The sequence below is a fragment of the Gymnogyps californianus genome, chromosome 1 (assembly GCF_018139145.2).
Source record: "Gymnogyps californianus isolate 813 chromosome 1, ASM1813914v2, whole genome shotgun sequence".
NCBI classification, from domain to species: Eukaryota; Metazoa; Chordata; class Aves; order Accipitriformes; family Cathartidae; genus Gymnogyps; species Gymnogyps californianus.
This window is the reverse complement of record NC_059471.1, coordinates 12,341,914-12,357,945: the sequence shown is the minus strand read 5'-3', so window position 1 is coordinate 12,357,945 and position 16,032 is coordinate 12,341,914.

Here is a 16,032-nt window from a genome sequence, read left to right as displayed (position 1 = left end):
GAGGGTATAATAATATGAACACGAGTCACCCTGCGCCACGTGGCCTCCATGCCAGAAAATGTCCCCAGACCTGGCTCCTGTGCCCAGGGAGATGTAGCCAGCAAGACCACATGGAGGGGGTGGGAGACACGGGTGGCAGTGAATATTTTCCCTGCCTGGCCAGACACGGCACAGCAGGAACTGCACCAGATCTGGGCGAGGGCTGACCTTTCCCACTGCATCCGAATCACTTGGCGGGAAGCGCTACCAGCTCGGACAGGCAGCACAGCCAAGAGCACTGCTCCCTCCCACGGCAGCACAGCAGTCCGGCAGCCACAGGAACCAGGGATGACATGGAGAGGATCCTGCCGCAGTAAAAGCATAGACCATGGTAAAAGCTTACATCACCCTAATTTTTAAATTAGGCATTCTGGGTTATGCAGACCACTTTGACAGAGCCCCTTTAACAGGGCTCCAAATCATATCCCATGTATCTGTTTAAATAAAATATAAAATTCATTTCATTTTTTCTTCTACTTCACAAAATTGTTACAAACTAGCTCAGCCACAAGTTACTGTCTTACTGCAGGACAAAAAAAAAAAAGAAACCCAACCCCAAACTAGCATTTGCCAACCTTGCGTTTTCATTATAAGGAACTCCTATAAAAGAGTTGAAGCTTAATTGTTTTTTCTATAATGATTCAGCCTCTTCTGTGCTGAAGAGCAAGCACCCAGCAAGCGACTGCAGTTGCTGGTGAACATGTGTTGATGTTTGTGCTGCTGCTGCCTGGGTATCAAGGTTAGATGAGCTGCTTGGTCATCCTCAGGACGTGAAACGCAGAGCCAGTCCGTGTTAAAGCCCCACTGGCAGCATGGTTAAAGCCCCACTGGCTGTGCTGGCATGTGCCTGGTGTGCAGCTCGCTCTTCCCAGACATGTCATGCATTCCTGTGCACAGCTTGAGACAACAAAGATGCTCTATCATCTACTTTCTTTGGAGGGCTGCCTGTGATGTTTTCACTCTGGCTGACTGGTCTGCCTTGTTCTACAGGACACAGTTGCTCTGTTTTATCCTTCATGCCCAGGAACATTGGGAAAATCCGATGGTGCTGTTAAGCGTTCAGGTGAAATGCTGAGTGTAGGTGCATCCACGCAGCTCATGTTCAAGTTAACAGATCTGATGGCAAAATCTATCCCTCATTATCGATTTGACATGAAAGGAAAGGTTCCTGGTCGTTGTGAAGGTCAATGAACATCAAGTAAGGGCAGAGTTTGCCCTTGACACCGTTATGTTGGAGTGACATGGTGAAAATAAAACCAGGGAATGTATTCAAATTGCCTTTTGTGCTGACCTGGTCTCTAAGTACAACAGGGAAGCTCAATTCTGGAGGCCAAAAACATTTTTAAAAAATTAAATTAGTGCCTGAAGAGCACTAGCTCCAGGGTACCAGCTGACTGAGAAAACTTTATTAGAAATTATTGTGTTATTATTTGAGGATCTGATTTGGAAAGCTGCTTCTTGTAGAAGTAGCCCATAGGGTTAGTTCCATAAACTGATCTCATGAATGACTGGGCATACATGCCAGTCAGGTTAATATATGAGTATAATTCATATATGAATGTAATTTCCATCAGTGAAAGACATCTAACTTTCTCTGGGAAAGGCATATCTGGGGACGCAGCAAGTTGGCTGCATCTCTTCATATTTATTTTAGAAGGAATTTAATAAATTTTCCAAAAGTGTAGTTTTTAAAAAGAGAAATGTGTCAGAATGCACGTGCCGTATTATTTGATTCATCAAACTTACCAGTGTCTTTAAGGTAAATACTGAGGAATGTCTAAAAATACATGCATTGGCCAAAATAACCCTTTGTGAATCTGCACGGCAACTTTGCCAATGATGGTTTATTCCTTTTTTGAGTTCCTTCTCCTCTTACGATAGTGCTTTTTTCCCATGTTACTTGTCCTTCAGCAAGACTTCTAGCTGGCATAATGTTATTCATAGTAACTCTATGAGTAACCAAACTCTACATCAAATTAAAACTGGTGTGAAGAAACCTGTTGTACTCTCTCCTGTGCTTTCCTTAGTGTGAACATGTTAGCTTTGATCTGTTGGATAACCAGGCTCACAGGATGTCTACAGCAGAGGCAGGAACTCCATGTGTGTTCCCAAAAGGCTGATCAAAGCCGCAGGGCTACGTGGTATCCCCATTCACATGTGAGCAGCAAGTTAACTGCATTAGTACTGCTAAAATGAGAATTTCATGCATAACACTCCATCAAAGTCAACCTTTCCTTTCATTTAAGAAACAAATCCACCAATCAAAGGAGTTTCCCCATATTTACATTGCATCTTTATATCATAGTGTGCCACAACGGTCTTGATTAATTGTGTGAATCTTACTATAGTAAAGCCATCGCATACTAATCTTATTCATTAACTTTCCCTCCAACCCCAAATACTTAGTCTAGTCTGTTTTACAATATAATCTGCTAGCTTCTTACATACAAATACCAACAGACCATCTGTTTATACTGGGGAGTTTAAAACCTTCTCATAGAAAATGTCTGGAGTGTTTTAGAGAGTTACAAAGAGAAGCTTTCAAATGCCGACAAGATAGTGCCTTTTAAAGAAGCAAATCATTAAAAAACAGGAAAAAAAACATCCTGAAGAACATTTCACTACTTTCTCAACATTGAATATAGTCTTTTTGCAAGTGGCTCAAGTGCACAAAACAGCACAAAACCCCAGAAATAGTCTTTTGTTACATCTGTGTTTTTAAGCCTCAGTAGTGGCCTATTTTGGTTTTCTTTTTCTTTTTTCTTTAAAAAAAAAAAAAATTAAATAGTGTCCTTTTTATACACTTTGCTGTGCCTCCAAAGCCTCCTGCTATTAGATCGGTTTTAGCTTTCAGCGAGAGCGTGCAATAAAGAAAAATCTCCCAATGGCCACCAACACCGCAACACAGTGTAACTGTGCATTTGGGTGGCAGATTAGCTCCAGAATATTAAACTATCTAAGCTTTCATCAGAGAATGCTTACACCAGGCTTTTACGGCCTTTGAAAAAAGGCAAGGTTTTCAAAAAGGAGCCCAAAGTCTGGCTCCCATGCCCACGCTGTTCAAAATGGTGATGTCTGGCCCTCAGATTTTAGCCCCACCGTTGCTTGCAGAAGAGGCGCACCTTGGTAATATGATGTATTCCAGGCAGAAATAAGCAATGCAAATGATCAGAAGTCTAGAAAATATATAGAAAAGAACTAAGGTTGTTTAGCCTAAAGAAGAGGAAGTTTGAGTGGGGAGAGGATAAAGAGTCTTTGAATGGATAAATCATTGCTGCCAGGGGAAAAGATTACGTATTCCCATATTGATTTGTACAGGCCAAGAAATAATGTGTTCAGGATAGATGCCAGGTGGAAGTTTTTAACAGGAAGGATAATACGAGGATGGACTGTCTGAGTAGGGTATGGGGTCTGAAAGTCCTCAGGACCTGGTTAGGCAGCTGTCAGAAATGATACTGGTATGGTTTATCTGTGTTCAGCCAGTGGAATGGACTAAACATCTTCGTGGGTCCTCACAGAAAGACAGAAAAACTATGGAAAACAAGCAGAAAGTTTTCATGTTGAGGAAGAAAAGGAAAAAAATCAGTAAAGGGTTTTGTGGGGCTTACATCAATGAATATTCACCAATTCATATGAACATCAACACACATCCCCCCCTGTCCTGTAATGCAGCTACTCGAATCCCACTCCGCTCCCATACCATAAAAACACGGCAGGAGGCTTGAGAGAGTTGGGTTTGTCCCAAGTGTCTTGCCTGCCCCTTCAGTCTTTTTCCTGGGGGGTGAAGTTAAGGAAATCTTCATTTTGAGCCCCCTTTCCTGAAGAAAAAGGTTTTGATTCTATGCCCTTTTGTGTTAAAGTTACCAAGGCAGGCTGGCTAATCGCTGGAATGATCAGAAGGTCCCAGAGATACCCGACTCCAGCCCGGAGCATGTCTAAGTTGATGTCTTTGTTCACTTCACAAAACGAAACAGGAGTAGCTTGTGTGAGGATTAGATATCTGCAATTCAATCCAGATGATTGCTTTATTATGGAAAACCATCCCTCTCCATACCACCCAGAAAGACAGCCACCACGGGATGAAGTATCATGGGCTCCTGTTCCACCCCAGTTGAAGCTGCAGGCTTTAAAGGCAGAGTTAAAAGAAGACATACAGCTGCTACAGGAGATGGGCTTAACTGTGTGTGAACGCCATGTGCTTGTAACGTTATTTAAAGGATTAGGGGAGAATTAAATGTTTGTCTCTCTCTGTTGTTCAGCGCAGCTTCAAAGCTGGAAGATGATATTAAAGAAGATATTTCCCCTTTTTAAATACTGGAAGGGGACTCCTAAAACAATAGCTGGAAAATGCTGGCATGACCTAACAGATTTAGACACAAAGATGCTGGACGATTCGTATCAGATGGGTGAAGAACATGCTATTCAGCAGTATAAAACGGTGATATAAAGTTCACAATTTAAAATACCAGTGAACAATCCCCAGCATGGACAAAAAAGCCAGCTCCAAATTCCTCTCTGGGAAACAGAAAGCAAGCATCCTGGCTGGTGGTTTCAATTCATCCCGCTACGCTGGGCTGTGGGTTAATTCGCCAGTAGCAGAGCGATGCTTCCCATGGCCTCTCCTAGGAGCAGTTCTCTTGGGCAGCCAGGGGTGGTCACCAGTTTGGCTGCTGCTGTTAAATCTGCCTTGTACCTAGAATCAGAGCTCTTAAGTTCCCAAACAGGGAACTTTCTCTATAACCTTTTAGGAAAAAGCAAATCTGAGACAGAAACACTCCTGGTGAGATTCTCAAGACAGTGGGTGCTTTCTGGGGGGAAGGCTTAGTTAAGAAGTCAAGTAAATTCAGTGCCTTAGCTTGCAAGGGGAGGAATGGAGAGCCTCTAAAGGAAAAGAGACATCTTTCTCAGAGAGGTTACGACATTAAATCAGATTTTTACTGAACTGAGAAACTTGCAGCTCCAGAAATAGGGCTAAAGTGGTCTTAAGATACCTTGGCATGTTCCTGATCCTGAGCTATTCTGCATAGCTTAGATGACCTTGGGGACATTGGCTAAGTTGTGGCGCACACCCCACAGCAACTGCCCTCCGGACACCAGAGCTCTGCCTGGGGCAGCCACTCTGCTCTGCGCTGCGGCTGCGCTCTTGCTCTGGGCCTTTCTGTCTCCAGTATCATCTTCTCAAAATACCAGGTCCAGTGCTTCTGAAAGCATCTTTATAAGGCAGACCGATGGCTGTTTTCTGCATGAGGGAACATCTCTTCCAGCTGCATTTGGGGCTTTTATGGATTCTTCTTCACTACTCTTCCTCTTTTATTCCTTATAGAAGGGGCAGAGCAAAGGTGAAAACCTTGCTCATTCTATCTTTCCCCTCTCCTGCTCCAGCCTATCTCTGTGAAAGATGTTATCACTGAAACAGTTAATTTGGACTAGCAGCAATTGATATCATCCTTAGAGAATAAAGGAAAATTATTTGTAACAGCAAATACTCATTCTGAGCAAACACAGCCCTGATTTCCTAAGCTGCCAATCACCTAACACAGTTAGGGTTTTCAGTTAAATAACTTTGTTCATCTTCACTGTCGCCATAGTCTAAATTTGGAATGCATTCGGTTTTGTGTTAAGTTTAATCAGAGTGGGAATGTGCTCTATAGAATATTATCCAAGCGTTTTTATAATGGGCACCGAGCTAACAGATATTCAGGTTATTGAGCAATATATTCATACAGCCAAAGGCTTTAAATCTTGTCCATGAAGAAATGTTTGAGCAGAACAAGGACATTTCTCTCCTTTCCTTCTTTTCCTTTCTAAAAGCGAATTAACATGTCTTACTGGGTATGCTGGTCCATCCTACATTAACGTTACTTAACCCTTGCCTTTACAAAGGATTCTTGTGACCCTTCTCTGGGAAGGGATCACACCTCCATTTTTTGGAAGCAGGTATTCGTACTTGGCACAGGGAATGCTCTTGGGGTAAAGAAGTATCTTTGCCCTGGGAAATTCCACTCTTGTTTGGTTGAGACATTTAATGTTAAACCTCTGCTATTTCACTTCTCAGTTTCCTTAGGCTGGAAAGCATGTTGGCAACGCTCCAGCATGACTGAAGCATCTGAGGGAGCTGTGAGGCACACGCTGATGGTTCAAGCCAGGGCTCATTCTGAATTCCTGCTGGCTTCAGGCACTGCCAACCCCACAAGCACCTCTGCTCTCTGCAGTTGCTTGTGTAGCAGTTGGCCAAAGCAAACGTGTCCCAGCCAAAGCGTCAGCCTCCAACCTGTCTCTGCTCACGAACCACCCGAGCTCGTCTATCAGCATGCTGAGGATGGGCTGAACCTGTTGGCAGAGCAGCAGCAGATATTGCCTGGAGACACTGCTGAGCTGCCAGAGCAGCTGCAGCTGGGGGATGGTGGAGGACTGTGCTTCACGTCACAGTCCCATCACACCACTCTGGGGCCCTCATGATGGACAGAGGGGTGCCATCCCCAGGCAGGAAACAAAAAAAAGAAAGGTTGCCTTAGGCTTCTTTCTTCTCCCTCCACAGTAGTGCCAACAGATCCATCACTAAAACTTACTTCTCATCCTTTCCCTTCCTTGTCAGGGGCAGGCATTCCCCAGCTGAGAAATGAGGGCTGTCATCTTCCTTCATAAACGCCCCAACAGTAGCGTATGTCCCTCTCAATCTCTCAAACAAATTGCAAGGACATGAGGCCCTTGCCTTTCAAGGGCAGGAAAGAGGATACTGGATTGTACTCCTCCTCCTCATCTTTTGAGCCAAACACATGAGACAGCAATCCTTTTCAAACATCCCAGACCCAAACCACACAAACATGCACAGACAAATGAGGGTATCATCAGGACCATCAGAGTCTCTGAGTTACTGTGTTGGCTGTGTGTAGCAGGGGAGGGGCTACAGGGGTGGCTCCTGTGAGAAGCTGCTAGAAGATTCCCTGGCTCCAAACTTGGACCTGCCTCTGGCCAAGGCCAAGCCCATCAGCGACGGTGGTAGCACCTCTGGGATAGCATATTTAAGAAGGGGGAAAGACTGCTGAGGTAGATAGTAAAAAGGTGGAGGAAGATGGAAGCAGAAGAAGAAGAAGAAGAAGAAGAAGAAGAAGAAGAAGAAGGAGAAGAAGATGGAAGAAGAAGAAGACAAAGATGAAGAAGACAAAGAAGACGAAGATGAAGACAAAGACGAAGACGAAGAAGACGAAGACAAAGACGATGAAGATGAAGAAGATGAAGAAGATGATAAAGAAGATGAAGAAGATGAAGAAGAAGAACTACAGTAAAAAGAGAAGGAGAGGAAGAAGAATATGGAAGAAGCAGAAGAGGAGCTACAGTGAAGAGAGGAGTGGGATGTGAGAGAAACAACCACGCAGACACCGAGGTCAGTGAAGAAGGCAAGGGAGGAGGTGCGGGGGAGCAGAGATTCCCCTGCAGCCCGTGGTGAGACGGCAGGCTGTCCCCCTGCAGCCCATGGAGGTTAGCGGTGGAGCAGAGATTCCCCTGCAGCCCGTGGAGGACCCCACGCCGGAGCAGGTGGCTGGGCCCGGAGAAGGCCGTGACTCCGTGGGAAAGCCCATGCTGGAGCAGTTCGTGGAGAATTGCAGCCCGTGGAAAGGACTTGCGTTGGAGAAGCTCGTGGAGGTCTGACCCCCATGGGAGGGACCCCTCACTGGAGCAGGGGAAGAGTGTGAGGAGCCCTCCCCCTGAGGAGGAAGGAGCGGCAGAGACGATATGTGATGAACTGACTGAAACCCCCATTCCTGCCCCCTGTGCCGCTGGGGGGAGGAGGTAGAGGAATCGGGAGCAAAGCTGAGCCCGGGAAGAAGGGAAGGGTGGGGGGAAGGTGTGTTTTTAACATATGGTTCTATTTCTCATCATCCTACTCTGATTTGGTTGTTAACAAATTAAATTGGTTTATTTTTCCCCAAAATCGAGTCTGTTTTGCCTGGGACCATAAGTGGTGAGTGATCCCTCCCTGTCCTTGTCTCGACCCACGAGCTTTTTGTTGTATTTTCTCCTCCCCATCCTGCCGGGGGGGAGGAGTGAGCGAGCGGCTGCGTGGTGCTTTGTTGCCGGCTGGGCTTAAACCACGACAGTTACAGTACTGAAGGCTCAGGGGTCACTGACTGCAGAAGATAGTAAGGTGACTTATTACACTCATGTAAGATAATTAATGCTTAGTTTTGGCCTTCACAAATTGCAGGAATTTATATATCAGCACTGCATCAGAGTCTTGCTATGTGGGGTAGAAGCAGTTGACATCCAAATGCTGGAATATGGCCAGAAATGGCACATTTGGAGTTGCTTGTGAAACCTGAATTCAGCCACGCTTACATGCAGGCATTAAACTGATCTTTAATTACACAGTCCCATCATGCTTTTTGTCCTGAACCTTCACTGCATCCAGCACACAGATGGGATGTCTGAACGGGATCCATTCAGGTTATATCATAGAATCATAGAACAGTTTGGGTTGGAAGGGACCTTTAAAGGTCATCTAGTCCAACCTCCCTGCAATGAGCAGGGACATCTTCAACTAGATCAGGTTGCTCAGAGCCCCATCCAACCTGACCTTGAATGTTTGCAGGGATGGGACAACTACCACCTCTCTGGGCAACCTGTGCCAGTGTTTCACCACCCTCATTGTAAAAAATTTCTTCCTTATATCTAGTCTGAATCTACCCTCTTTTAGTTTAAAACCATTACCCCTTGTCCTGTCACTACAGGCCCTGTTAAAAAATCTGTCCCCATCTTTCTTATAAGGTCCCTTTACATATTGAAAGGCCGCAATAAGGTCTCCTTGGAGCCTTCTCTTCTCCAGGCTGAACAACCCCAACTCTCTCAGCCTTTCTTCATAGGAGAGGCGTTCCAGCCCTCTGACAATTTTTGTGGCCCTCCTCTGGACCCGATCCAACAGGTCCATGTCATTCCTGTACTGAGGACTCCAGAGGGACTCCATTTTCTCATACGGGGAAATTTAAACCAGGCATTTCCTAACTTTTGGTACACATGCCATCGCAGCCTAAATATTTCTTTCATGCATTCATTTGTTGAATGCAACATAGATTTGACTACAAAACAAGTGGCAGGATAAGAACAAGCTGGCTGCTACTTCCATGATCTAAAACTAGCTTCAGGAGGAGGGAGGTGGTGGTCATGTCTACGAGAACGGTAACAGTAACCCATCCTTTCAGTTCATGCCAAAATTTTAGAGTCTGAGACCACTTGTAGGACACTGCATGCTCCTGCAGCTATGCATTTCCCTGACCAGCCACTCGCTACTACCCTGTTGGGAGAAGCACGCACTCCCCTTTCCAGCTGTCTGGTGCTCCTAGAAGCATTGACCAGCATCCCCATACTGGGTATGTAATGGCCTTGAAGGCAATGACAAACAACTCCCTGGGTAGGTCCACACTGCTAAATAAAAAGCGGTCAGAGAGATGATGCTGTCCATGAAGCCAGGTGGAGCAAATTGGCTTCTGCTCACACTAGGACCAGCTCCTTCTGGAGCGGTCTGGCCACATCCATGCTATATTGAGCCTGGTTCTCCTCTGGCTCCGACACGGCACTAAGATGTCATTTTTATTTTGGAGGCTACTTCAAATCAGCACATCTGCTACAAAGGGAGACCCACCAGGCAGGTATTTTCATGGCAGGAAAGGACAAGTATGCTTTGCACATCTGGAGGTGCGGCAGGAGAGCACTGGGCTGTTTGAGAAGGCACAGCTTGCTGTTACTGTGCCAGAGGCTGCGCAGGGTGCAGGGAGCCCAACCTGGCGCAGTCCCATCCCACACCGCCTTTTGAGAGGCATCACTGGGGCAAGCTCCATCTTGAAGATCGTTCGCCCAGTGGTAAATCTGAAAAGGCAATGTAAGTGTCTTGAAGGCAGCAGATTGAAGCAGTCTCCCCACCCCAGATGGCAAGCTAACAATTAAGCAGTGCGATTAATCAAGTCTCCAGCACTTAAATTTGCTCCTTGTGCCTCTTATTTGGCATTATTGACAACCCTGTGATCTGCCATCTCCAAATTACAGTACCATTGCAAATGGCAGTAAGCTTCCTCCCTTGTTGTATCCAGGGGCTTAATGTGTCTTCAGTAGCTTCCTGAATGTTTTCCACAGCTCAGCCACTACAGATAGGTTACTTACACAGAGCAGGTCATCAAACACCTCTCAAATACTTCATTTGTATTTCACTCACTGTTAAGCCTGCAACATCACTAGAGCTGAACACCCTATTGCTTCTAAAAGAAAGTCAGACAACTGTATGAGCCTTCCACATGGAAATTTCAGCCATTGAGGTAAATAAAACTGAAACCAAAAGGAATCAATTCCTACTGTATTTTATATTCTAGATGTGTCCTTCTCATTTTTAATATCATCTCCAGATCTTACCATCATCATTTTATTGTGTTTTATTAAAACACTACCACAAATGCACATCTTCCTTAATAGGAAAAGAAGCATAAATGAGATAAAATCAAGTATTCTTAACCATTTCCCTAATTGTAGCTATTAAATACACCAGTTGTAGATTAAGGTCTCACTTTGAGAAGTCTGTGTGCACATACACAATATAAAGACAGTACTATTTCAGACAATGCAGACAGAAAATTACCTGTATTTAAAATGACTGTTTGCTTGAAAATTGGTGTATAAATCAGGACTGTAAAATAAAGATTTGAGATTCAAGAGGTACAGAGGCTCTTACTCTGCATATGAACACCTATCCCCATCTTAATGAGACTGCCCAGTGCAAGTGCTGAGACCTCAGAAAATCACTCTCCTAATGGCTGACAATATCAAAACCAATTCTTACCCCAATGTCCTTCCTTCCTGCCTGATCACCCTACAAGTTCTGGAAATACATTTATTTCCAGCAGTGGTGGTTTAACAAGTGCCAGAACTTTCAAATTTAACTCCGGTGAGTAATTCTTACTTCATGTTTGCCAGACTGGAGACCATTACAAGATGGCAAGGAGCTGCTGAAGTGTTGCAGTCCAAACCTGTAGACAGCCAGACAGCTGCTGTGATGCATTTAGTCCTTCAGGAGGAAAGATACTACACTACTTTATTTGAAGTGACTCTAAAAATTGATCTTCTAAAACTACAATATGTTTTGTGGCATGTAATGGAAGTCCTGCCCCTAGAGCCCGAGGAATGCAGCACACAGCAGGTGAGGCAGCCGCGTGCTCTCCAGAGCAGGGTGCCTGCACCTTCAGACTTCACAGTCTGCTACAGCACTAAAGTACTTACCTTGTCAGCCTTGGACTGCACTGGTATCATTGCTTAGCTATAAGCAAATGCATGCTACAGTACATTGCAATAAATCAGTAGCTGCAGAGGCCATTAAAAATTAAAAGCATCAGGCAATTAAAAGCCGGGTGAAATGCCTGACTCCAGGCGGTGGTCTGTACACACTGAGCACACATTGGGATGGATCCTGATGTACTTACCAGGATGTCTGATATTTAACGCCTCACTGCTCAGCGAGCAGCCACGAGCTGGTGGTGGGAGTGAGGACAAGAAAGAACTACACAGGCAGAGCAGCAAGCAGAATAAATATTCTGCCCATCAGAAGTGCTCTGTAAACAGGTAGCAAGGTATAGCATGCAGGATTAGGCCCAGGTTGAGTTCAGAGCTCCACATCTGTAACACCTTGCACCAATATGTGCATGACTGCCTAAAAAACCCCCAATCAAGTGACAAAAGAAGTGTCAGAGGCCCATTGATCGTTAGCTTCTGCTTCTATCGGACACGTGAGGGGTACAAGGCAAAAGCACTGTCAGGGTGCCATCACAGCCAGTAAAGAACCATATCATGGGTGAGCTAAGGTGACCACTCTGATCAGGTTAACCTCAAGTACAGGAATCTTGGAGACACAGTGACAATTTAAGTGTAGCTGAAAGTCCCTCTCTTGGTTTTGACTAGTTTCCAGCTTCAATGGCACAGGCATCATGCATCAGCAGGATCGAATCTGTGCATGTGCCCCATGACCATCTTGTAACAGATGTTCTTGCAACCACAAGCAGCTCCAGCTCCAAATCACAGCCACAGCACGTTGTTCTTCATCAGCCTCCCTGCATGTGCCAAAGCTCTCGCTGTTTCTGACCTCATACTTTATCAGCTGATGGGGCTTGACAAAAGGAACACATGCCACCTCCAGTGTGATTTGATGATCATACATCACAGTGGGATCTCGCCAGTGACAATCCGCCCTTCCCAAGGCGCTGAGAATCTTTTGTCGGCTGCCCACTGCCCTTAAGCTGTACATCAAGGAGACAAGAAAACGTAATAAATCTGAGAACCATTTCAGTGAATCAAAGGGAGAGACAAGGGTGTCTCTGGTTGTGTGGTTTTCAGAACAATTATGGGACTGAGTCATGCTGCAAATTTGTTGGACTCGATGATGTGGACTACTAGAGAGGAAGGCACAGTGTGTGAAGCTGCCACTGCCATGAATTATTTAATGTGCTGGCTAACATGGCACAGGAATGTATGAGTATAGTGGGGAAAATATGGGAGATCCACAGAGCTCCAGCAAGGAGAGCTAGTTTTAGGATGGATATGATTTTAATGTTGGGACTGGAGTGAAGGGGACAAGGCGACCATTTTCAGAAGGGATTAGGGCTCTCGCTCCCTTGTTATTTATAGGCCTTTCAAATAACCATGTTGGGTTGTGTGATGGGGAAGAGGGCGAGGGAGGGGAATGTCTGATGAGCTGTACCACGTAAGGGCAGGTTATGACAAAGACTGCAGCAGGGGAGCATGCTTTCTTAGAGAGAATCATTTGAGCACATGGTCCTGCTTCATGGTCCACCCTTTGACCACTGTAGAAGCATGATTCCTCCTCTGCTCTGGCACCCGATGCTCCAGGTACATTTAGTCAAGGAGTCACAGACCACGACCAAACATCCCCACAAGAGCCCTATGAGCAGGCTGTGCCAGGATGCCTGGGATGCGTGACTGTCCCTAGCTTTGGGGAGCACTGTGCTCACAGTGTGAGACATGACAGGTCTGTGTTTGGCTGTGCAGCAGCAAAGCTGGGAAGTTCCAGGGATGAGAACATCTGGATTTGTAACATCTGGCACATTCATCTATCATATACCAGATGTATGGACTACACATACTCACAGAGCTAGAAAGCCCCTTACTCAACAGACACGTAGTTTAAATACAATGGACACAAATACTATCTCCCTTTCACACTGAAGGACTGAGGCAAAAGTTTTACTTCCCCTCACTTAATCATGTTTTACGTGGTACATAAAATTATCCTCTTTGTGCTGTATTCACCAGAGCTTTGACAGCCTCTAAACACCTAAGAAAGCCAGGCTATGCATTTTACACTTCTTATGTGGTATAAACAAAAGTTACAACCACATACAATTTCAGAAAGTATTGGAGGATATCTGCTTTTCCTTTACTTGGAAATAATCTTTCACACCTTTGATTCAAGAAAGTTCCTTGTCATTCATTCTCTCTTTCGGGATATCATCTACCTCAGCTGTGTCAGCCACATAGCATTAAAGATGAACACAGATAACTGTATTACTTATCCACGATGTTAGTTTTCTTTTACTGTTTCCTGTGTTCAAATCACAAAACGGCAGAACATTCCCTCATAAAAAACCCAAATGATGATACTTGTAAGATAATGGTAAGGGATGTGGCAAGCAAAAGTAGGTTAACAGACTGAACTACACTTATTTTGCATCAGTTATAAAACAGTCTTGTGAATTGCCCTTAATTGGTTTTGGTTATGTCAGGGTCTTTATTTAATTCTCCATCACTTGTAAAAGCCCTGAGGTAACTCACTTCACAGAGAGAAAATTCTGACTGACTTTGAAAATGTGGTATTGTTGAGCAAAAAGACTCACTGAGCAGACTGCTAGTTTCTTTCAGCAGCAGGAGAGATCCAGGAGGTGATTAGCTTTGTTCTCATTTACAAAGCACCAGTGGGAATTTCTAAAGGGTTTCACAGGCCCTGAGGATAAGGCCAAGAACAAAACAGGGCAGTGAAAAGCAAATAGAGCACTTCATCAATAAACTACTTAGAGATGCCACATCAATAGCAAATTAGGAAGAAAGGAAGGCACTCTAATACTTTCACATAGCAAAGGAGGTTTATATATTGTTTTTATTCCTACTTGACTTTTTTTAAACAACTGCACCTCTATCAAACTAAGCTTAGCAGAGGGAATAGAGGTAGTATCAACTCACCACAAGGCTATTTGATAAGATTTGAAAGGGAGACATGCACTGTTCTGTGCTAGTTCTACAGCGCTGACCTCTCCCAAGGGTTACTACCGTCAGGAACTCCATCCTCGGCAAGGCTGGGAAAAGAGCGCACCAGTGGGAAAAGGCTACCAGGAACTGCGTGACTGCTTACCAGAGATGCAAAACTACTGCTGCTGCAGCACCCCCTGTCCGCTTGTCTCCGAAGAGGACACCGTCTGCTTGCCCAGACATAGGTGGGGATGTAAAGCTAAAGAGAAGAGGGGGGGAGAGAGTATCTCATTAGTATCTCATTTTCCATTAATAAGTGGTACTTCTGAAAGGTCTACTGCCCCTAACTAGAGAAAAAAAAATAATCAACATTTTAAAAAATTTTACAGCTGGAACAAAATCAAGCACAGGTCTATCAATCTTTTCATTGCAATAATGTTGAAGCATTTTGTTTGGATTTTAACACTGCAATAAAACACTAGCAATTAGCTTATTTTTTAAAACAAAAATCTCACCTCTAACCAGAAAACAGAGTTTTCGTTTTAGAAAAGCTTCCACAAACTCAATTTTCTAGGCTGAACCCCACCCGAGAAACTCATTTGCCAATTTATAAACTTTTTGTTCAGAAGATTAAGTAAAAAATACAGAAAAAAACCCTGCTTTGACAAAGCTGTGTTTTCAAGTTTAAACCAGCTTCAAAACCGTCCCACATCAACCTTGCTCAACAGCAGCCGACAGACCCTAAAGGAAAGGGTGACAAAGGCAATGTCACAGCCACATCGTGCAGTCTCAGGTGGGGCTGCTGCAACCCCGCTTCAGCATCCTGCTCGTGTTCACGGGCTTCTGCCTGATTTAAACTGCTCTGGAGCTACGCTCTGATGACAGGAACAAAACGGGAAACAACAGAAATAGATACATCAGCTAATTTACCCCTTGGAGCACAAAGAGCGATGATGTTTCAGTAACCATTTTACGGCCACAGAGTATTCAGATGTTTATAAGATACAGGGTTTATGCTGTTTTGAGGTAGTGTTTCAAACAGGGAGGTCCGTTTGGACTGATGCTTCTGACATCGGGTGCTCTCTTTACCAAGAAGCAGGCCCTACTGGAAACCCACCTGCCTACTAACATGTCCCCAGCGTTTCAGTTTGTTTGCCTCATGGGATTTTTGCTAAAACAGCTGTGCATTTGGAAGACACCTTCGCGCTGGGTATGGGAGGCTTAAGATGCAATTCCCCAGTCTTTGTAAGCAATGCCAAGAGCTTTTCTCTTGCTCACCGAATTGCTCCAAGGAACTGAATGTACCATGGGTCTTCCTGTGGAACATTTGACACCGAGCTGTGACTGCAAAGCTTCCTGGGCACAAATCGTCACGTATGCACACAAGCTGCTAGTCAGATAATTTCTCTCCCTGCGAGCACACAGAGGATCTGTGCCGGCACCCTGCAGACTCACGTGATTTTGACCTGCCATGGTCCAGAGTTCCTGCCCCATCCAGTTGAGGGATAAACTCAAAGGGGATTCTTGAGCAGATATGGGCAACGAAAAATTTCAGGAGCACGACTGTTTTTTATTATGGGTACACAACCCAGCACAAGAGGGGGTCTCAGCAGAGCCTCTAGCAGGCTAGCCTAACACATATAAGAAGATGACTTCAAGGGGGATCCTTGAGAGAGACCATTTCCTTGCTCTTAGGAATGACCACCGCGCCCCGGGGAGGCAACCCGGGAGCTGCCGCCTTCCCTTGGTTTTCAAGAGGCC